Source organism: Heterocephalus glaber, unplaced genomic scaffold (assembly GCF_053883595.1).
Source record: "Heterocephalus glaber isolate CG9 unplaced genomic scaffold, H.glaber_assembly_v1.0 deba00001472, whole genome shotgun sequence".
Classification (NCBI taxonomy): domain Eukaryota; kingdom Metazoa; phylum Chordata; class Mammalia; order Rodentia; family Bathyergidae; genus Heterocephalus; species Heterocephalus glaber.
The window spans coordinates 7,618,066-7,641,354 of NW_028258315.1; the positions used below are offsets into that span (position 1 = coordinate 7,618,066).

At 43.6% G+C, this 23,289-nt stretch overlaps 1 pseudogene; it reads right to left on the reverse strand.

The window, feature by feature from the left end:
• Positions 1-8,300: 8,300 nt before the first annotated feature.
• Positions 8,301-8,369, reverse strand: LOC147826177 (U4 spliceosomal RNA; annotated as a pseudogene).
• Positions 8,370-23,289: the final 14,920 nt, after the last annotated feature.

Here is a 23,289-nt window from a genome sequence, read left to right on the forward strand (position 1 = left end):
GCCAATGAGAGACTGAGAGAGTGAGGAAAATTTTCTACAGGTGGTCATGGAGGGTAAGGGAAGGGGAGAAGAGAAGGGGAAAAGGAAGGGGGAAGAGGAGGGAGAGGAGGGGAAAGGAGAAGAGGGGTGGGGGAGCCCGGAGATGAGGGCAGAGACGTGAGCATGAGCCCTTGGGGTCACTCCTTAACATGTGAGCCATAGAGAGTGAAAATGGCCACTGCAGTTGGATGACTGTTTGCTGTCACATTCGGGGGGCAGGGACTCTGCTACTCTGATGGTTTTGAAGTTATGTGGCTGAAATGACAATATGTAGAATGCTCAGCAGAAGGAAAAGCACCAGGCACTTTAGGCGCACACGCTTCCCTTTCACATCGTTGTACACAGCTCTGGTAAACGCTGCACTCTTGGATGGCAACTGGAAAGCTGGGGCTTTGTTTTATGGTGTGTGTGTTAATGCTCATGGGCCGTTTCCAGTAGGTCTTGCTTTCGCACATCATCCTCATGCAGCTGTGTTTTCTGGACCAAGCCCGTGGAGAGCTGGATAACGCCAGAGACTCCCTTCTGACACTCAGATTCTCGCCTTACATCTTGCGTGCCAAGGGAACAGGCATAGAGGGCTTTTGCTTCCATGGGCTTCTTTTCCTGTATCTCCAAAATTAACTGAAAACCTTCAGAAGAAAGATAACAACATACAGGACACCTTGCACATAGAAGTGCTAAAAATCGATTGAATGTATTTATGTAAATGAAATTTTAAACTGTCCAGAATCCATTACAGTGGACCCTTGACTTACGAACTCAATTCAGTCTTGAGGGCTGGTTGTAACTCAAGTGGGTCAGTTGCCTTCAAAGTCTCTCTCTGTTTAATTTTAGGCCACACTTTCTTCCAGGCAGATCTCAGTGTCCTTAGAGAGACACTGGCCCAGGATTTCTCATTAACCCCACACAGGAAAGGATGCTGTCATGCTCCTTCCAGAACCCTTTAAGGGTTAAATCCGTATCCGAGATCATCTGGAAGCACAAGTGGCCGGCATTCAGGTTGTAACTCAAGACTTTGATCATAAATTTAAACTAAAATTCTGACCATTATCAAAGTTATTTGTATATCAGGCTGGTTGTAACTCAAGGGTCCACTGTATCTTGGGAGAAGTCTCTGTTTTCTTTGTATGGGGCTGGTGAGAAAGCAGGTTGATGTTTGGGACCCATAGGTCCCACTGTGGACTGGTTCTAGCTCTGTCCCTGGACAAATGCCCACTTGGGATTGTGGCTTTTCTGGACCTCATGACTGATACTGACTTGGGGATCCAGCACTGGGGTGCTTTAGACGTGGCGGATGTATAAAGCTGAGTATTTCTCTTGAGTTTCTGTGGAATCTTCCTTTTTTTTTTTTTTGGTACCAGGGATCAAACTCGGGTCTTTGCGCTTGTGTAGCAGGCGGCGAAACCACTGAGCTAAATCTCCAGCCCTGAGTTTCCGTGGATTCTTGAAAAGCTCCCATCAATTTGGACCTCTGACCTTCCTGGGCATCTGGCCTCCCCCCTTGGGCTCTTTCTACTGGGGAGCCGCTCTGCACTACCACAGCCCAATTAAGGTAGGATCTGCAGCCTCTCTCCGTGCATTCTTGGCCCATCACAATCTTTGCTATGACAAAGTCAGCTTACCTGCCTCTCCTTGCCTATCTCTAGCTCAGGCACCAACCAAACCTGCCTAGGCCAAGGTCCCCATCTCCTCTAGGTGAGGGAGGGCGGACAGACAGCACCCTGAAAGCTCTCTCTGTCCACCTCTCTCAGTCCATGCCCTGCTGTCCATGTGGCTGAGGGACCCAAGAGTCATGAACTAATTTTGAAAAATGAGCTTTGCTGTGTCGCAGACTGGATGTGATGTCCCCTAAAATCTGCACGTTGAAATCTGACCCCTGGATGATATTAGGAAACAGGGCTTTTGGGAGGTGATTGAATCAAGAGCGTGGGGCCTCATGGATGGGATTAGGGCCCTTATAAAAGGACCCACAGAGCCTTCTCTCTCCTTTTCTGCTGCACGAGGGCAAAAGGAGAACTTGGCCCTCTGCAGTCTAGAGGAGGGGCTCCCTAGAGCCGGACCACAATGGACTTCTTGCTTCTAGAACCCTGATCTGGCACGGAGTAGGCACTCAGTCAATGGTTCTTCCCCCTGCTTGGCTTTGTGCTCCCAAAGGTGTACATGGAGACTGGTGGTCACAGCTTTCCTGGCCAAGGAGCTTCTAGGTCAGCTTTCAGAGGAATAAGAGGATGCTGTAGTCACAAAGCCCTGACTGGTTCCCTGGGGTCAGTTCCTCTGCTCTGATCCTGGACCCATCCCTGAGTTCATCCCGCATGGCAAGGTGATGGGCAGATCCTCACCATTTGGATTCCTGGCCCTCTGCAGATGAATGGGGCCCAGTGGTGGCTAGGGCAGGCGTCCAAGGGAAGCACAGCCCCTGGACTGAGGCACTGTGTGCCCTGCAGGGGAGAGGCGCTGCTCAGCACATCTCTCCCTTCGGGACCTTGGTGTCCTCGCGCATCCTGGTGTCTACCCTGCAGCCCCTGGGACAGGAGGGAGGACAGAGGGGCTGTCTCCTGCCAGGGAGTGGATGTGACACTCAGATTCGCCCTCAGAAAAGCAGAAAAGCAGGTTCTTCTCTAGCTAGGTTGTTCTGGCTTCATAAAAGGAAGACCAGCTCTTCCAACACCTTCATCTTGTCAAACAGAGTCACAACTGTCTCAGACAGGTCACCCTGTCTGGAAAAAAAAGGAGCATATTATTGTGCTCCACCTGCCTTCCCTGTAATTGTGTGAGACCACAAGCGTCGCTGTGAGTGCTTGAGGCAGGCATTGTGATGCAACGCTAGCCTGCTGTTGACGTTTCCACTTACTCCTGGGAAACTGTCCGGAATAACATGGTAACATCCGGCACTGGCACTGTCCTGTCCCACCCTGCCCAGGCTGGGGTCATTCCTTGGCCCAGTGTGTTCCCCGTGTATATTCTACCTGCTTACTGGTCACTTAGTGGCCATCCTGGCTATCACACCAGCTGTCAGGGTACCACAGTGCTGTGTTTAAGGAATAACAAAACTCAGGAATGGTTTGTTTCTGGACTTTTCCTTGGGTGCATGTGTGCGTGTGTGTTTGTATGTGTGCTGCTGGGGATTGCCGCAGGGCCTCATGTGTGCTAAGTAAGTCTCGACCACCAGGCTACACCCCCAGCCCTCTTTTATTTATTTATATGTAGAAATAACCGTGGCTGACAGCAATGTGGGAAGCCAAACCACAGATGGGGACTACATACTGTAAACCAGGGTCCCCTGTGACTGCTGGACTAGCAGACAGGGCGAGGAAGCTCTGCCCCCAAGGGCCGTCTGCCATCTTGATTGATACTCACACCGCTTCAGAGGTGGGGATAACACGTCACATGTCACATCTTCTATTCTACCTAAAACACATAGCCACTATCTCCTTTGATCTATGGTGATTTATAACTTCCACGGAAATCAACTTAGCTGCATTCATAGATACAGTGGACCCTTGAGTTACCACCGGCCTGACAGATGAACACCTTGGGTTACGATTGGAATTTTAGTTTTAACTTATGAACAGAGTCTTGAGTTATGACCTGCATGATGGCCACCTGTGCTTCCAGATGGTCTCAGATACAGATTTAACCCTTACAGAGTTCTGGAAGGAACACGACAGCATCCTTTCCTGTGTGAGGTTAATGAGAAATCCTGGGCCAGTGTCTCTCTAAGGACACTGAGATCTGTCCAAAAGAAAGTGTGGCCTAAAATTATACAAGAGAGACTTTGAAGCCAATCGACCAACTTGAGTTATAACTAGCCCTCAAGACTGAATTGAGTTCATAAGTCAAGGGTCCACTGTATATTTACAACATACACTGACCTGTCCAGGAGACATTTGCTGGGACCACAGCAAGAAAGTAAACCATTATATCTATGTATTTAAAAGTTATAAGCCAACCTAATAGGTTATTAAATACAATATGTTCTATCTCCCAACCTTTACAAATATAATGGCCAGTTCAAATTCAGTCTTAGATTTCTTGCATCTCCACCCTGAACGTCACAGCACGAGGACAGCCAGTCCCTGCCTATGCCCTGTCTGTCTTCTGTTTGCACATCTGGCTTTGTGTGTGGATGTCCTAGATCCTATTTTCAAGCTTGGTCCACAGAATCCCCCAAACAGTTGCCCTTGGCCAGCTCTCAAACCTAGGCCACATGCACTAGGTACAGCCTTCCCTTTGAGCACTCTCCCCAGATAAGAGGGGGCGCAGACTGTAGAAGTGAGCGTTGGGCTATTTGGTCAGAGAGTCCAGTGTCCTGGGTACCAGAAACACGAGAGACCATGTACTTGGAGTGAGCATGACCCTTGGGTCCTAGGGACTCCTCACCTATGGCATAGAGTAATCCGGAAGATCAGAAAGGGCCCAAAGAAACAAGTGCTCCAGGCTGAGGCTTCTTTTACCTGAGTCTAATGGAGATGAGATGGATTCCTTAAGGAAGCCGTATGTCAAGAAAAGACAGCTGCTTCAAAAAAAATATCAACAATTGATAAGGAAGAAAACTGGGAGAGCTGGCCACCAGCCAGCACAGATTGGCTGACTAAGGTACAGTTGTTGTAAGTGTGGAATGAGGCTGTGCTTGGCCTCCCTTCCAGCAACCTCCAGAGCCCATGGATGCTGGGAAGGAGATGGATTTCATAGAAAGAAAACAACCATACCCAACCTCAGAACTCAACTACTCTGGCAGGAGGGTGGTTACCTCTCTGAAAAGAGGAAACACTATTCATAGGTCCAAGGATGAGATCCTCAGAAATTAGGGTATGGAAGGCAATGAGCATTAGGAAGTGACGGAGCTCTAACACTGGTGGTGTCCAGGGTGAGAAATGCAATCTGAGAAGAGTAGAAGGATGGAGAAGCCAGTGGACCCTGAAACAGGATTGGCAGAGCTGTGGAGCACAGCCCTGACTCTTGGATGCTCTCCTGGGGTCACTAGAAAGAAAGCCTAAAGACTAACCTGGTACACATATAATCCCCATGGAGACCATTGGAGAAAAGGATGCTGGGAAGACACCTTCTTGTGATTCAAGGTGATGATTGCATTGCAAACTTAGGGCTCCTGGAGATGGAGGAAGTGCACATGGTTCATTTCAGCACAAAGGCTCACGAGGCCTGGGGTTTTCTGATGACATATGCTTATTTCAGCAACCTAAAGAATTATGTTTTGTAAAGAGGTACACCATATAATATGTTCTTAACTATAGTTTCTGAAATAGTGGGGGCCATTCAAGAAGATGCTTCCTGCATCCAGCAATATTCACCCACCTCCAACATGAGGCCATTGACATCTCTCATCCTCAACTGTAATCTTTTCTTCCTGTTAATTCTCAGGAGGACACATGTTTCTGATGTAGACTTGAAAAGTGCACAGTAATAAAATAATCTTCAAACTAGCTTGTCAGTAGGGCCCCGTGTTTATAATCCAGTTTGAAAAAATGGCCCTGCCCTGACAGTGTTTGCATCAGGAAGATGGGATTGCCCAACATGCAATATCGTGCTATCTTTTCAACTTTTATGTTCATATTCTGGTTCAGACACAACATTCTTTCTTTGAAGCTCTCTTAGGAAGTTGGCCAAGTATTTATACTTTTGAAAACATGCAGTTCCTCCTCCTCCTCCTTTTTTTTTTGGTGGTCAAAAAAAATCTACCTTTTGGAGAGACCTCATTGCATCTTCTTTGAATAGTTGCAAATCTCTTTGGGAGTCTTTAGAGACCTGTTTCATGGTTTAAGCCTCGAAGAGGGTGAAAGATTCTTTTTTTGGTACTGGGGATCGAACTTGGGACCTTGCATTTGTGAGGCAGGCGCCGGAACCACTGAGCTAAATCCCCGGCCCGGGTAAAAGATTTTTGATCTGTCTCTCTTGGGGATGATTTGGGAAGAATGAAGGAAACAGTGCAAGGATGAGGAGCTGGCTGATCAGTGTGGGTACCCTAAGTAAGAGCCACATAGAGAGAACCCGTGACTTCTAAAACGTGGCTTCTGCCTCAGAATTTGGGTGCAAAGTCCTTTGTAGGCTGAGGCTAACACTCCAGGCTTTTGAGGACTGTGATGTTGGCCCACTTTGCCACCAATGCATGAGCCTTGAGTGTGGATTCTTTTGTGCTGGGCCTTATCTGGGCCCCAGGCTGGGATTATTCTGCAGAGGGAATGCACTGTGTGGCTGGCATGCCTTTGGCACTTCTCCTACCAGGAGCATGAGTGTATTTGCCTCCTTGAATCTGGCTTGGCCTATGACACGTCCAATAGCAGGGTGTGGTAGAAGCCATGCTGAGGAAGTACTGGGCCTAGGCTTTGTGGGGTTGGATATAAGTTCCAGGTAAGCAATGAGAGACCCCTGGGAAAGGCCCTGAAACTCTATGGAGAGGAAGAAGGGTGCACCTGAATCAAAAATCATCCAGACATTTCATGGGGGAACCAGTCCTGTGAGTGAAGCCTTCTTAGATCCTTCAGCATCCAGTTGAACATCTTTTAGTGACTCAGGGACACAAAGCAGGGCCGGGGATTTAGCTCAGTGGCACTGCGCCTGCCTCGAAAGTGCACGGTCCTGAGTTTGATCTCCGGTACCAAAAAAACAAAAAACAAACAAAAAAGAACACAAAGCAGACTCACCCACTGAGTCCTGCTCAAATTCCTGACCCGTGGAAATGTGAGAAATTTCAAGCCATTGTATGGTGGATGTTTATTTGGGCAGCAACAAATCACCAGAACAGGTATGGATACCACCTAGGAAATATATAGTGTCAAGCAAATGTCATGGTGAACATTGATGGAGTCTGTTCATGAGATTTCACTGAAGAAAACAACCCCAGAAAGTACGTCCTCTAACATTTCATCTCTTTTCAGAGGAGAGTCATAAACACCTAAATTTAAGGAGCCTAGTGCCTAGGTTACATATGTCTACTAAGCCTCTTTGCCTTTTGCTAAATCTCAGCCTTCTTTGCAAATAAGACTTCAAATGGGTATATCCTAGCATCTAAACCATGCAAATCTCACCAGTACACACAGCTTGGGATTAAGCCAGCACCAGTGGTCAAATCAGTGTTTCACTTACACCCATGGCCAATGTCTCTTATCTGTCAAAAACTCCTTCTCTATTACAATGGACCAAATGACTCCTCCGTTACCAGGCTAACAAAGCAGTACTGGGTGGTGTTGGTCTCCCATCAAATGTAGACCTAATCTATGTCACAAATGTCTTGGGTTGGGAACATTTGCCATGAAAATCCTCCTACCAAGTAAAACTGTAGTTTGGGGGAAAGAAAAGAACACAATGGAATGCAGCTTCCTAGATAAGAATACCAGATATTTTAACAAGTGACAAAAATGTACCAGTTGCTCAAGCCTCAGCATGTATGACACAGACAATAAAATAAACACAATCAACATTACTTACTTATCACAAATATCTCTTGGCAGTAGGACCATGGCCATGGACTTGAGTTGAAGCTGGCTGCGGCCATATTGTGCTTGTCACTTTGTCCTCTGAAGGTAATGGCTTATGAGACTACACAAAAAATCTTAAGAAGTGGTGGGATTTTTGAAGCAACAACTCTCACTAAGGAAAATGGTGTTAGATTATTAGTAAAATGAACTCTATTGAAGAATTTTTATCAATTCTTTCTCAATTGTTAGGAAAAGTGAAACTGAATTTTCTTTTTTTTTTTTGAAGTTTATTTTTTGTAACTTTTTCTGAACTGAACGGTAACATTTTGATGTGAAGGATTTCTGGATAGAAAGCAAAAAACTCAACTGGTTTCATTTCCCTGTAAATTATTTCAAATCACATTTGTTATGTGATTTCTCCATCATTCAAAAGGAATATTCTGGATGGATACTCAATCAGCATTTTGTTATGGTGATGTGTATGCTCTAGGAGACTCATGAGTTCTCCATGAGAATTTTGTATTTTCTGTTCTAATCTTTATGAAATCATAAGAAAATTGATATCAGCATATTTTGAATTGATTGAATGACTACATTATAACCAAATACTGCCACATACTTTAAGTGCCTGTGCTTATTTGAATTTAATTTTAAATCTGTTCGTTATAGTTACATAAAATAACAGTGATACTTTAGTTCTAGCTATATATTGGCACATATATTACTTTATTAAGCTCTTTTCTTTGTGCCAGGTGCTGATCTAAAAACTTGACTTGTTTTACTGCCTTTACTCCCCACAACTCAATGAATGTTCCTAGGATTACTCACATATTTAATTAGCAATAATCGCGTCTTGGATAAACCTCACTGGCTATGATACTGCCACTGTGCAAAGCTTGGATTACTCACATATTGCCTGACAAAACTGAGGCACAGAGAGGTAAAGTTTAAGTAGCCGAACAAATAAACCCCCACAAAGATGACTTCAAGTTTCAAAAAGCAGTAGTAGACTTATATAATTGAAAAGTCCAGAGAGAGAGGCAGTTTCAGTTATTATTTGGTCACAGCTGTAGCTCAGTTAAAGTTGATAAGCCAGTTTTATTTTCAGGATGACAAAATGGCTGCCTTCATCTGCCAGAACCATGTGCTCCCTTTTGTACATCGAGGGAGAAAGAGCCATTTCCACAGAAGCAATGGGCTTTGCTGGGATTGGCTCACGTTGGCCAGGAGAGCCCTGTGCTTATAGTTTAGGCTTGACCTCATCACTGTGAAAATAGGGACGGTGTTATTGTGATCAGCTCCATGGAGCCCTCTTCCCCCCAAAAAATCTACCCGTGGTATTGAGGGAAGGAAATTTATTCCTACACAAACTACCTGCCAGCTGCACCGTAGAGGTCATCTAAAATGGGTTTGGGGGTGAAGTAACAACAATTTTCACCCTACATAGTAAGCTCCCCGAGGTCATGTGGTTAACAAATGGTAGCTAGGATTCCAGTTCAGCAGAGTGACTCCTGGGTCAGCGTCCTTAACCACTCTATTACAGATCTAAGTTACTTTATATTAAAAATCATTTGAGTAACATCAAACCCATTCAAATACTGATTTAAGAAAGAATGGGACCGGTTACATTTTAAAGGAAGAAGGAAGGTGAATAATGCTGCATGTGGGGTGATTGTGTGACAGGTCATCTGAAAGGTTAGTGTCTTATCTTTCCAGGTGCTGTGTGCCTGGAGATCAGAGACAGCTTGGCTGCGTAGTTTGTGCTTCTGCCTTTCATGTGGTCTTGACCGGCAGTGGCTCAGGCTGGCCAGAGTCATCTTCTTTTCCATGTCATTCCAGGGACTCTCCGTGGGGTTTCTGCATAGGGTAGTATGGGCTTCCTGGGACAGAGGCCCCACCAGGTAGCTAGTTGGCTGACGTGTTTTGTCAGATCTCCAAAGGTGGCTGCCCCAAGAGTAGGCGGGTAAGCTGTACTGCCTTTTATGGCCAAGTCTCCAAAGTCACACAACGTCCTTTTCATCAGTCACAGGCCTACCCAAATTTAAGGGTGAGTCACAGGCCTCCCTTTCTGTGGGAGGATTGTCACTGCATAAGGGCACGTGGGGCATAAGATAGCGTCATGATCACCCCCTGGAAAATACAGTCTGCCACAATTTCTACACCTCCGTTCTTGATGGGGTCTTGGGGTCTTTCAGAGCTAACACCGAGTAGTCTGGAAAGTTGCTTATGGACACCCAGAGCTGTTGCTTGATTTCCAATTTCAACTGACCTCTTTAAAACATGATTTAGAAAGGTTGAGAGTCCATGTGGTCATACTCTATCTGAGGAAAAAAGACTTGGAAGAAAAAAGTTGCTAGTTCCTTCCCTATTACAGTTTTATTATCCAAAAGTAGTCTTCTGCATACCATTTTTCAACCAAAGGAACTTTGTTTCTCGTGTTTGTGATTTAGAAAAAGATAAAATTGGAAGCTTGGAGATGGATGAGGAAATAGTGAATGAAAGACAACTAAGAAAGTTTAAAAAAAATTTTAAAAATATAACTTGGGAGCAAGCATGCACGCAAGCAAATGTAATCTAGGACTTAAAACATTCTTCTGACTATGGGAGGGAGGAGGGAGCTGAGACACTAATCAGAGCTGCTGGGAGATCCTGATTCTGCTCATAATGATCCAGGTCAAGGGCGTATAACCCTGAGTACGGGAAAGAGTATTAAGAAAGATCTGCTCACCCCTGCTGCGGAGAAGGCCACACCAGGCATCTCAGTCATTTAACTTACTCTGTGTGTCTAAAAGCACTGCAGGAATAAACAATTCCATGTCATGACAAAAAAAAAAAAAAAAAAAAAAAAAGAAAAGAAAAAAGCCCTTCACATATTTATTAGCTGTAATAAAGAAAAGCAAGAAACACTTCAGTGAAACCAGAAGAGGGTATTGTGAAAGTTCCTAGTTAGCAGAGGATGGAAACTGAATGTAACAGTGAAAACCACTGCTGTAGAATTAATATGCACGAACTGTCATGGATCCATTAAAAGTAAACCTGCCATATCTTCAGAAATCTGTCTACTGGGGATTTAGTCCAAAGAACTGATGAGATACCCTCACTCCCATGTTCATTACAGCATGATTCACAATAGCGTAATTCACAAGAGGTAGAAATAACCTCAGTGTCCATCCATGGGTGAATAAAATGTGCTGCATACAATGAAACATTATTCAACCACAAAGAGGAAGGTAATGCTGTCAGGTGCTACCTCATGGGTGAACAGGGAGGATATTATGAAAATAAGCCAGTCACAGAGGGACAAATACTGTGTGATTCCTTTTACATAAGGTATCTAAAGTAATCAAACTTAAACTCAAACAAAAAGAATGGTGGTTATGAAGGACTGGGAGGAGGGGAGATGGAGAGTTGTTATTCAATGGAAATAGTTTCAGTTTTGCAAGATGAAAAAATTCTAGAGATATACCAGACAACATTGTACCTATAGCTAACAATCCTGTACTGTATGCTCAAAAGTTTCAGAGGATGGGGCCGGGGATTTAGCTCAGTGGTTTTGCCACCTACTGTGCAAGTGCAAGGACCAAAGTTCAATCCCCGGTACCAAAAAAAAAAAAAGTTTAAGAGAATGTGTCTTGGCATATTTTTTTTTGGTACCAGGGATCGAACTCGGGCCCTCGTGCTTGCGCAGCAGGTGGCGAAACCACTGAGCTAAATCCCCGGCTCCAAGGATGTGTCTTGTATTATTTGTTTTTCACCACAATTTATTTATTTATTTATTTTTAAAATATATATATTTTTATTGGTACATTTTAGGTATACAATACATTTACATTTATCACTGGGTGTTTGTACCAGAACATGATGCATCTTAGTTTTTATTTTTTCTCCCATTACCTGTGCACCCTTCACCCTCTCCACATTTCCCTATCTACACAGAGTTTGATTCCATTTTATTTTTCCTCATAATTTTTTTCTTTCCCTTCTTCCCTTTCCCCTTTCCCTTCCACCATCCCCAAACCCTTGGACCTTTTCTTATTTCAAATTATCAATTATTCATTTTAATCATTTTCATCCTTATTTACACTTTCAATTTCTCACATTAGAAAAACTATTCGGTATTTACCCATGTGTGTCCTATTTATTTCACTTAAGAGGATGGCCTCAATATGCATCCATTTAGCTATAAATGTCTCTAGTTTCTCATTCTTTATGGCTGAGTAATACTCCATTTTATAAAAAAAAACACATCTTCTTTATCCAGTTTCCAGTCGATGGGCATTTGGTCTGTTTCCAAGCTTTAGCTATTACAAATTGTGCCACTATAAACATAGGTGCACATATATCGCTGTGGTATGATTCTTTTAATTCTTTGGGGAAGATTCCCAGTAGGGGAAGAGCTGGGTCAAATGGGACCTGTAGTCCTAGTTCTTTGAGGTATTGCCATACTGATTTCCACAGTGGTTGCACCAATCTACATTCCCACCAACAATGGAGAAGGGCTCCTTTCTCTCCACACCCCCGCCAGCATTTGTTATTGGATGATTTCTTGATAGCAGCCATTCTTTGTGGGGTGAGGTGGAATCTCAGTGTTGTTTTCATCTGCATCTCTCGAATGACCAGTGATGTTGAACATTTTTTCATATATTTACTTGCTGTTTTTACTTCTTTGTCTGAGAAATGTCTGTTCATTTCAGTTGCCCATTTTTGAATTGGGTCTTTGAATTTGGGAGGTCTAATTTTTTTCAATTCTTTATATATTCTTGATAGTAGACCTTTGTCTGAGCTACAGCTGCTAAATATTTCTTCCCACATTGTAGGTTGTCTCTTAGCTCTGGTGGTAGTTTCTCTTGCAGTGCAGAAGCTTTTTAATATGATGAGATCCCAGTTGTCGATTCTTTGTGCTAGTTCCCGTGCTACTGAAGATTTGTTCATAAAGTCTTTTCCTATGCCAATGTCATCAAGAGTTCTACCTAGCTTATCTTCCAGCAAGTTTAGTGTTTCTGACTTAATATTTAGATCTTTAATCCACTTCGATCTTAGTTTAGTGTGGGGTGATAGGTATGGGTCTAGTTTTAATTTCTGACAGGTTGAAATCCAGTTTTTCCAACAGCATTTATTAAATAGGCTATCTTTCCTCCAATGAGGGTGGTTGGTTCCTTTGTCAAAGATGAGGTGACTGAGTATGTCTGGAGTTGTTTCTGTATCTTCTAATCTATTCCACTGATCTTCAGGTCTGTTTCTTTGTCAGTACCATGCTGTTTTTATCACAGTAGCTTCATAGTACAGTTTCAAGTTGGAGATTGTGATGCCCCCAGCCATATCTCTGTTGCCTAGAATTGCTTTTGCTATTCTGGGTCTCTTCTTGTTCCAAATGAATTTTTGGATTGTTTTCTCTAGTTCTGTGAAGTATATTGTTGGAATTTCAATTGGCATTGCATTGAATCTATATAGTAGTTTTGGAAGTATGGCCATTTTCACTCTATTGGTTCTTCCTACCCAGGAACAAGGGATATCTTTGCATTTTCTTGTATCCTCTTGGATCTCCTTCTTCAGAGTGCTGTAGTTTTCAGTGTAGAGGTCTTTTGCTTCCTTTGTTAGGTTGATTCCTAGATATTTCATTTTTTTAGATGCTATTGTAAAAGGAATTATTTCCCAAATTTCTCTCTCAATGGGTCTGCTATTTGCATATAAAAAGGCTATTGTTTTTTGAGTGTTAACCTTGTATCCAGCTACTCTACTGAATCTGTCAATTAGGTCTAGAAGACTTTTGACTGAGTTTTTTGGGTCTTCTATGTAAAGTATCATATCATCAGCAAATAATGATAGTTTCACTTCTTCCTTTCCTACCTTTATTCTTTTTATTTCTTTCTCTTGTCTAATTGCTATGGCTAATGTTTCCAGAACAATATTGAACAGGAGTGTTCACCACAATTTAAAAAAAAAAATCACTGGTCACTTATTTACTCCACATATATTCTTAATTTATATATATATTTATATTTATATATATAAAGTGCTATAATGGCATTCATATGTTTACTTGTAATTTCTTCCTTCCTACATTATTTTTGCCTTAGCATTTCTCAACATGACACCATACCTGGGGGCCCTTAGGAAACTAGTTCTTATGGCTGGGGGTGGGGCACTCCACTAACGCCAGCTTCTTAGGGTAATTGTGGTTCTGATTTAAAAAAATATTAATAGTGCATCTAAGTCTATAATGTGAGTGATTTTCTAAAAGTGTTTTGCTGTAGAAAACATGCAAATAAGTGGGAGCTCTTTTAGTTAATTGCTTTCATGGTTGGTTACCCTTTCATTGCTTGTGTTTACAACCAATTTTCAGAAATAATTTTGCACTTCACTGTAGGCACACAAGGTCAGGAGACTGACTCAAAAACATAAGCTTAGGGCTGGGGATTTAGCTCAGTGGTTTCGCTGCCTGCTCCACAAGCGCAAGGACCCGAGTTCAATCCCTGGTACCAAAAATAAACAAAACAAAACAAAAACATAAGCTTGCAAGAGCAGAGTATCAATGCTGTTAAAATGATTTCAGGCCTTAAAAAAACATTTTCAAATAAAGTGGTTTATTCAATTGTTTTAGTATTTCAGGTTTAATGGAATTAACCTTCCACTTCTCCACAATAGAATAAAACACAGATTTTTAGAACACAGTGAAGGCTTTTGACCATTTTTGCATAGATCAGCGACCAAGACCCTTCTGGACCAGCAGGTTCTGGCTCCAATTTGTAAGTTTTTCAGTTCTTTGAAAACAGATCTTGTCATCTATAGCTGCCGTTTCTATTTTTTAAAGATGTAGTAATTTTTCAAAGAAGCCTCTAAGGTCCAGAATTATTAAGCCCAGCACATCCCTGTAATCCCATCTACTTGGGAGCTTGAGGCAGGAAGGTCTTGAGTTTGAGGCCAGACTGGGCCATAGTGAGACCCTATTTCAAAAAATGTTATTAGGAAGAAGGCACTGAAGATAGCCCGCATGAGTCTCAGGTTCCATAATGATCTTCATAGGTTCCTACATCCAGATGCACAGGGGTGATCCATTCCTATTTTCTTATTTCAAATGAAGAAGATGATTCTTATACTCTGGGGCCACATCTGACAATTCAATAGAGTACTGGAAATCTAGACTGGAAACCAGGCAACTCAGAACTCTTGATTGCAGTAACTGTGGTTTTTGTGCCTGCATTAGTCATCTACAGCTGCCATAACCAAGTAGCATACACTGGGAGGCTTAAGACCACGGAGTTTTAATTCTCACAGACTGGAGGCTGAGAGTCTGAGATCAAAGTGACTGGCATTTTGATGGCTCACGGGCCGCCATCTTGCTGTGGCTTTGTTAGACTTTCCTCTCTGCATGCTCTTGGAGATGGAGCTCTGGAGTCTTTTCCTCTTCTCATATGGGCCCTGCTGGTCTCACAAACATGCCACCCCATGACCTCATCTCACCTTAATTACTCCCCAAGGCCCCACCTCCAAACACCATTGCAGTGGGGTTTTAGGCTTTAGCACATGAATTTTGGAGGAGCACAGTTCAGTCCATAGCAGCTTCCCCAAGCTTACTTGTTTTCCTTTTCGTTTTCTTCCAATCCTCCTCTCTTCCTCTCTCTCCGTCTCCCTCTCCCTGTCCCTGTCTCTGTCTCTCTCCCTCCTCCCTCTCCCTCCCTCCCTATCTCTGTCTCTTTCTGTCTCACACATGCTAGGCAAGCATGCTCTCTATCAAAGATAATCTGGGCTCTCACTTCCAGGAAAAGAGTGGCTGCCTGGTATCTTGGTTTTGATATCTGAAACTGATTCTTACCAGTAACTTCTCAGGAATGTCAGTGTTTATTTAGATAATAATTGCATGTTATAAAAGACCAAATCTACACGATTCCTTTGATACAAGAGTTAAACGAGGTATCTTTTAGTGACTGTTAGTTTTGAGAGGTTATTACTGCAAACACACATTCTTATTATCATTCAAAATTCCTTTTATCTTGTGGGGTCCACTTGGGGTAGTACAATGAGCTTTGGTCTGCATGTCTCAAGATCTAGTCTAGATGTCTAGGTGTCTGATCATTCATATTTTAGCTCTGGCTCTGGGACTTGCAAGTCTAAACTATCACTTTTTCTACCTTAAAGAAGTCTCTTGCTTCTGTAGAATGAGGTGGGGGTGTCCCCCATCTGCTCTCCTTAGACTTCTCAGAATTATGTTCCTACCTTTTCTGTTTTGGGCTCCACTCCTCAGAGTCTCAGTCTGGAGGCCCCGACTGCATGGCTCTTGTGTGTGTGTGTGTGTGTGTGTGTGTGTGTGTGTGTGATGCTGATTGAATAGGATAATTACCCAACACCAACCAGCTTAGGAAAAGGGGAAATGTATCAGCTCACATAGGCAAAGGGGAGCCTGACAGTTCTCCCTACTCATGGCTGGTGACACAGAGCAGTCACAAACCAGGAAAAGTGATTTCATTGCTTACAGCCAGGCAGCAAGGATAAACTGAAGCCTGGAGTCTATGGAGCCAGCCTCTCCTGGCTCAGGAAAGTTGCAACCTGACCCCAGAGGCACCCATTCTGGGTTTTATACCCCAAGTGAAACTGGGATCTCGGAGAACAAAGTACTGCAGGACATTCTGTACTGGAAAGGACAAGGACAGAGCCTGGGCTACTCTAGACAGATCCTCCTTGTCCCAGAGTGATGTACGCTTGGTACATTGTAGTTACGCTGAGAACTATTAGTAAGGCAGAAGATGTGGGTAGGGCATAGACAGGTAGCAGTCCTGGGAGTGGAAGGAATGGGGTGGGCAGGATGCCCAGAACTGGGTCTTGGGCTTGGTCCTTCCTCTTCCAGGAAACACTTCCAGGAAATGCTTCCTCTTCCAGGAAACTCTTCCAGGAAATGCTTCCTCTTCCAGGAAACGCTTTCCTCTCACAGGTGGTTCGGGTGTGGACTGCATGGGGGCAGCCCTGTGGCCCGAGTCCTAGGGAAGCTGTGGCCTCAGCTAGGCTCATCAAGGTGGCCCAGGGGGCAATCAGACCCCTGTTTTTTCTGTCTGAAGGTGGAGGAAGTCCTGCCCTTGTGGGTGGGGGAGCTGGGAAGATATGTGTCTGATGGGGGGGTGGAGAGAGAGAGAGAGAGCGCATGAGAGCGAGCAGAGATGCAGTCCCTGCAGGGGTCTAGCTGGGTGACCAGCCCCTCGTCCCCTGTGCCAGGCCACCTGCCTCCCTGGAGTTCCGTGGAGCCTCTCCTTGCAGCTTCTCGAGTGTACTGAAGGGCTAGGAAAACTAAGGAGAATAGCGGCCTATGTTGGGAAGAACCGCAAACTACGTGCTGTCCTTGCCTCTGGTGTGAGGGCAAACTGGCAAGGTGGTGAGTCTCCTGCAGGGACCCTGTTCTGGTACAGCTGGTTTCTCCTCAGGATCCTGCTTCTTTCTTCTAAGCTCCACCTGGCATTTGGGAGATGCCCCAGCGGCGATTCTTATGCTTCAGCTCCTCCTTTCTGAGCAAAAGTCTCTGCAAGTCAGTCTAGAAGAAGCGCCCCAGGCTTGGGGAGAGGCCAGCTGTGGTGGCCTTTGCCATCCAAGCCCTCAGAATCATCCAGGCCATGGACTGTGGCACTGCTTTGCACTGTTTGGTGGCAGACACGGCCCTGGCAGACTTGCCAAGATTGCTCTTTGCCTCCTGCCTGCCACGGAAGCTGCAGAAGTGTGGATTTATTTTTCTGTTGTCCATCAGAAAGAGATGAATACTTTCCTCACAGTTCCATAATGACGATTCCTACTTAATAGACTTTTGTTCACCTTAGCTGGCCTATGCCTGTGATCCCAGCTACTTGGGTGGCTGAAGCAGAGGAACACAAGTTTGAGGCCAGCCTGGGAACTTAGTGAGACCCCGTCTCAAAATAAAATTAAAAAGGGGCTCAGGGTATAGCTGAGTGGTAGAGCATTTATATAAAAAGTGCTAGGCCTTGGGTTCAACCCCCAGTACCAAACAAACAAACAAAAAGACAAGAACTTTATTCACTGCGGATTTCAAACCTTTCCCGTGGGCCTACAGGGGATAATAAGCAGGCCCAGTACTCAGCCATACTCAGTGGCTGGTCCCCTGACTACCTGAAAGAGCTGGCCAGGGAATTTTCTGCTTGAAGGATTAACTTCTTAAATGAGGATTGTCCTCCTTCATTGACGGGGGAAGCAGGGTTGTTGGATTTTTTTCCCCCTCTCCATTATGTAAGTTATTTTACTTTGAGTACCACAGCAAGCTTGAATATTTCTTTGAAGTTTATGGTTTATCTTAAAATGAATGTAAACTTTTCATTCTACTCCATTATATATATGTTTACTATATATGTAATGTTTTAAATTACTTTCTATGGAGGAAAACAGATTTTCTGAAAAGATATGTCACATTTATCTTATTTTCCAATTATTCTCTAGCTTAGAGTATTTCTTGGCGTTGAGTTTGAGATGCACAGTTACATGGAATTAAAACCTCCCTACCCCCTACCCTCGACCTCCAATCTTCTGGACCAACTTTGAGAGTCCAGGCTTTTGTAAAAATTAACTCTTTGGGACACACAGGCTCATTCAGACCTTAGAGGGTGACAAATGGAAAAGAACTATCCAGACAAGCTCTGGACAGTTAGTGTTCTCAACACTGTACCTTTGTGGAATCCATACCTTCTTTCATGACTCCCTGACTTACTTCCTGTCCTCCCTGGCCTCCTAATCATGGATTCTGATGGTTCTCAGCTCAGTGCTGCACTGCTGATTCCTGGTCAGCTCTGAACGCCACTGTAGAAAGCCAGGCATGGGCCTGTAATCCCAGCACTCTGGGAGCCTGAGGCAGGAGAGTCACAAGCTCAAGGCAAGCCTGGGTAACTTAGCAAGACCCTGTTTCAAAATTAAATGAATAAATAAAATGGGCTGGAGATGTAGCTCAGTGCGAAGGACGTGGGTTCAATCTATGCCCCCCCCCCCACACTCCAGGGATAGAGCCTGATTTGGGTGTGTATGTGAGTCAGGCCAGTCCCACACCTCAGGATCAGGTGGATATGTTCTGCTGCCCAGGCTTCATTCACTCTTCTCTGAGAACCACACCCAAGACCCCTCTGGGGAGCCACCATTCCCACCTCCATGTGACTCCTTCATGTGTGAAACATGACTCAGGCCTAAACGACCAGGATATGTGCCTGCTCCCTGACCAGGGACCAGATAAATAAAATAAAGTCCTGTTGAACTTAAAGCCTAGAATACATACAGTCTAGAGCTTCTGTAGACATTTTGTCTTAGGAAAAGAGACAAGATCTGAAAATCAAAACATTGCCAGGTATATCTAACCTTCAGCCTGTGGGTTGGATGCACTTGTATTATAGTCAAGCTATGTAAAGAATGAAGTTTTGTTACTTATATACTTGCCTAGCTCACAACAATTTGTCCTCTTCTCAATGTGGGCTAGGCACGCCAAGCAGGCTCAACAGACCATGTAATAAAGAAAAATTATCCTGGCAACATTGTTGTTGGGCACTTACAGCAAACTGTGCTTGAAACCATTGCTAACCCTGATCTTTGTAGTTATCTTAGCTAATAAATTACTTTTTCTTGCTTTTTCTCTTTTATTTCCTAAACATGTTTGGGTTAGAATTTCGTTCTGCTGGAATTGAGTGATTCTAATATAAGCAGAGGTATTGCTTCCATGGGCCTGGAAGAAAACAGTCAAGGAAAAGCCTTCCATAGCCATCCAGATGGCTAACCAGGCATCAGCCTCCAGTGCCAGGATGTGGTCTTGTCATTCTTATCAACTAAAACTTGACATGTGCTTTGGTTTGGTGAACACTGTGAGTTATTTCCCATTCTTGTCTTTCCAGAATGGTGGTTTTATGGCAATTGCCATGTTCTCTTCCTGCCATTTTACATTGACTGCACCAGAGGTTATTAACATGATCATTTAATTAGATTTGAATCATTTTCTTTTGGAGAAGTGGTGAATATATTTTAAGTATGTGCTGCCATTTTACAAGATGTGGGAGGAAGGATGTGTGTGTGTGTGTGTGTGTGTGTGTGTGTGTTTGGGCAGCCCTAAGGGGGTGGAATGTAGTAGATTTCAGTTGTATTCTTCCACTGAGCCTCTATTCTGAGAATCATATGAGGTTTCCCTCAGTGAGGACATCCTTTCTCCATTTCCTTGATGATACTTGGCAATCCGGATTTGGAGTATCCAGTTTCCTATGTGCATATGACTCAAACAAGGCCAAAGAAACATAATGAGGCTTTTGCTAGATTCTCTGGGAAAGGCATTCTTGGTCTCTCTAGAATTTTCTTCTTAAAGAAGAAAAGATGTGGAACTGCTATGGCCATCTTGTGGCTACAGAAGGAGAGTTTAAGTATAAAGTCAACACATGCAGTGGTGGTGAACCTATGACACACATGCTGTAGTAGGTTGTTTGTTATCACTGAAAGCTCTAAAAGGTTCTCCATCACTGAAATAGAGGACAGTAGATCAGAGCCAGAAGATAGCAATGCAGGATCTTCATGTTTTATTTTAAATTCATGTATTATTTTAAATTCATGTATTATAGTACCTGAAGTCAGTTCTGTTCTTGGACTTTTCAGGTAAACAAGTCTATACATTCCAATCTATCAATATATTTTCTCTTGTTTTCTTGCTATGTTTAATGGGAAGAATTCCAATTGATATGTTGGACAAGTGTCCATGCTCCTGGAGATACACTGAAAGCAATGTCCTGAAAGAAGAGCATGCTTGCTTGGGCACAGGTAGTTTATTTGGGAAGTAATTCCTGGAAATAGAAATAAGGGCATAGGGAGAATGAGTCAGGAAGAATTAGTCCTACTGTGGACCTGCTGAGGAGCTGTGTAGAATGCAACTCCAAATGATCCCACAGGAAGACAGGGCGTTTGTGACATTCATGCACTGGCCCCAGTCTCTGTTATTTGAGGAATTACAATGAACTAAAGCACAACTTGAGGGAAATTTCTGAATCAGCAATGCAGAAGGACCCTGAGGAGTACAATTGATGTGAGACATTGGCAGTGTGTGCTCACAGACCTATCCTTCACAGATGCACTGGACTAGGTAGACCAGAAGGCTATGTGTGTGTTGGGCCACAAGTATCTGCTACAAGATTCATTTACAAGATTTCCCTTCCAAATTTCTCCAAAAACAGTCCTCTTCCAGTATTTTCTAGGAATGGGAAAATCTTGGGCATGCCTATTCTGATCTAACTCTTCCAAATCATCAAACTGATGCCTCTGATAGTAAGTGGACTCCAAAACACTTTATTTCTGCTCCTGAACATACTTCTCTCAAGAAGCTGGTTTGACCAAGGTAAATTTACCAGTGAGATAGGAGATATTTATAAAAATCAAAACCCTCAAAACAGTGAAGACTCGAACCTGGGATGGGCCCAGCCCTTCATGACCATGGGGTCTGACTGTGCTTATCTTCAGCCAGGACAGCAAAAGCTCCCTGAAGGTGAGCTGAGCTCTGTCCTTGAAAGATTCAAATTCCAAATCAAATTTGTGCTAATATGAGCTGGAAATTAGGTCAAGAGGTGTCACAACAGAATGTGGGGAGATGACCTGCTGCTTTTGTCTTAAAAATATCACTTAATGGATATCTCTTCCCAGAGTCTGTAAATAACTGTGTGCCTGTGCATGGAATAATTAATTGGCAAAATTAAAATTTACTTTTGTGGTTCCCTTGGCTGACAGCTGGCTTGCCAATCAGATAGACAGTTGGTCTGCTGTACCCATGGGTTCTACACCCACACATTCAACCTGCCTGGATCAAAAAGGTCCACATGCTAAATATCGACAGAGTTTTTTCTTGTTATTATTCCCTGAACAGTTCAGGATAACAACTATTTACACAGTGTTCTTAATTTCTTAGGTTTTGTAAGTGGTCTAGAGATGATTGAAAGAGTACGGGAGGATGTAGATAGGTTCTAGGGAGACACGACACCACTTTCTATAATGGACTCAAGCACCCGTGGCTCTATATCTGAGGGGAGTCCTGGAACCTGCCTCCCACAGATTCCAAGACATGGCTATTTTTGTTTCTGTCTTGTCTATGTCTTGAGATAAATCTGAGAGGAGAGTGGATGTGAAATCTATATACTTTTTATCTAAGGACATTTCGTCTTCCAGGGCACCTTCCTGTTTTTTAGGGAAAACTATTTCTGACATTTGTTTACTAAAAAGCCAACTGTTGTGTCAGAGTCTTTCTCACTAAGTCACTACATGACCCAGGCTGCACCCCAGCCTGATGCTCCTACCTCAGCCTCCCAGAGTGCTGCAATTATAGTCCTGTGGTACCAGGACTGACAGAACATCGAAATGGACCAACCTACGCAGGGTGCTAATCCAAGGACCTGCCCACTAGGGGGAATATGGGTGAAGTCTGGAGACTGAATACTACTTTGTTTCCTGTCCAGGTTCAGGGCTGTTTGGGAGTGGTTCTCCTTGTACAGGACCCCGCTGCCCCATGGCTTTCTCTGTTGGAATGATGCTGATACCTGCTGGTGTGTATTTGATCATCCTTATGAATTTGTTGGCTTGGTGTAGAGACAAGGGGAGGTTTCTGAGAAGCCTGAAAGCAGGCCAGTGGGGCAGGAATTTCTCAGACAGTGGTGGACAAGACCTACTGGAGACAGCCAGCACCTTCCTGGGACTCTATAGTGAACTGTGATGTCAGGAGCCTGCTGGCATGTTGAAGTCTAAGAATTGTTTTTAAGTACAAATAAATTTGTCCTTTCAAAGTTGCAAAAGAAAGAGAAATCTGTGTAAACTGATGAAATCATTATTTCAATTGGCGTGGGACTTGAAGCTTCCAGAATGCGAAGTTGTGATTACCTAACTCTGGGGTATAAAAGTTGGCCTTGGGAAAATGGCCAGTGAGATAGTGGACAGGGAATAGACCAGTGTGTGCGCACACATGTGTGTGTGTGTGTATGTGCAAGAGCATTAAAACTGGATCTTTCCTCCAGGCCACCTCCTTACCCAGCAGAAGGTCAAGACTCACGCAGCCATTGAGTTGTGTCTTCTTTATTCTTTGTTCTTTACTTAACTGCTTTTGCTTTTAAAGATTTTGGTAAAAATGAAAATAATTACATCCTGCCATGAAAGCTGTTTTGTCTTTAATCAAAAATGTCTTGTGAAGTAGAAGCTTATGTCATCTCCTATAGAATTAAATGATTCCCTTTCTCTGTCCCTTCTAAATAGGGAATAGGAGAAAACAAAGGCCTCTTTAATAGAACAGATTCTTAAAACTCTTGTGCTCCTTCCCAACCCTCAAAATTTAGACATTTACCTCACTATTTCAAGTCCTGACAATATGCTGTATTCTTTAAAGACCTGACATACAGGAAGAGATGGTTCTACCAAGATGCGCAGATAATATCCAAGGAAAGGGGAGCCCAGATCTCAGGGTTGTATTTGTGCTGTAATCCTACTCTGTCAGATATTGATGATGGCTTGCAGAACTTTCTGGAAGCTCTGCATTTGGAATGTTGCCCTTTGTTGCAATAATGGTGACATTTTCATCTAGAACCATGGAATACCCAGAGAGGTAGCCTCGGTCTTGATCCCTGAATTCCCTTGGGAAGCATCCACATGGACTTCATGCTACTTCCTGTATTGTGCCCTGTACTGGGCCTCCATGTTAGCCATGGTCACATAAATAAATATAAGATTCTCAAAGAGCATCCCAGACAACCTCTTGTGGGCGGCAGTTTATATCCTAGTTCTAGAAAGTACAGTATTATCCAAATTTCACCATGTCCTCAGCTACGTTCTATAGGATTATCTC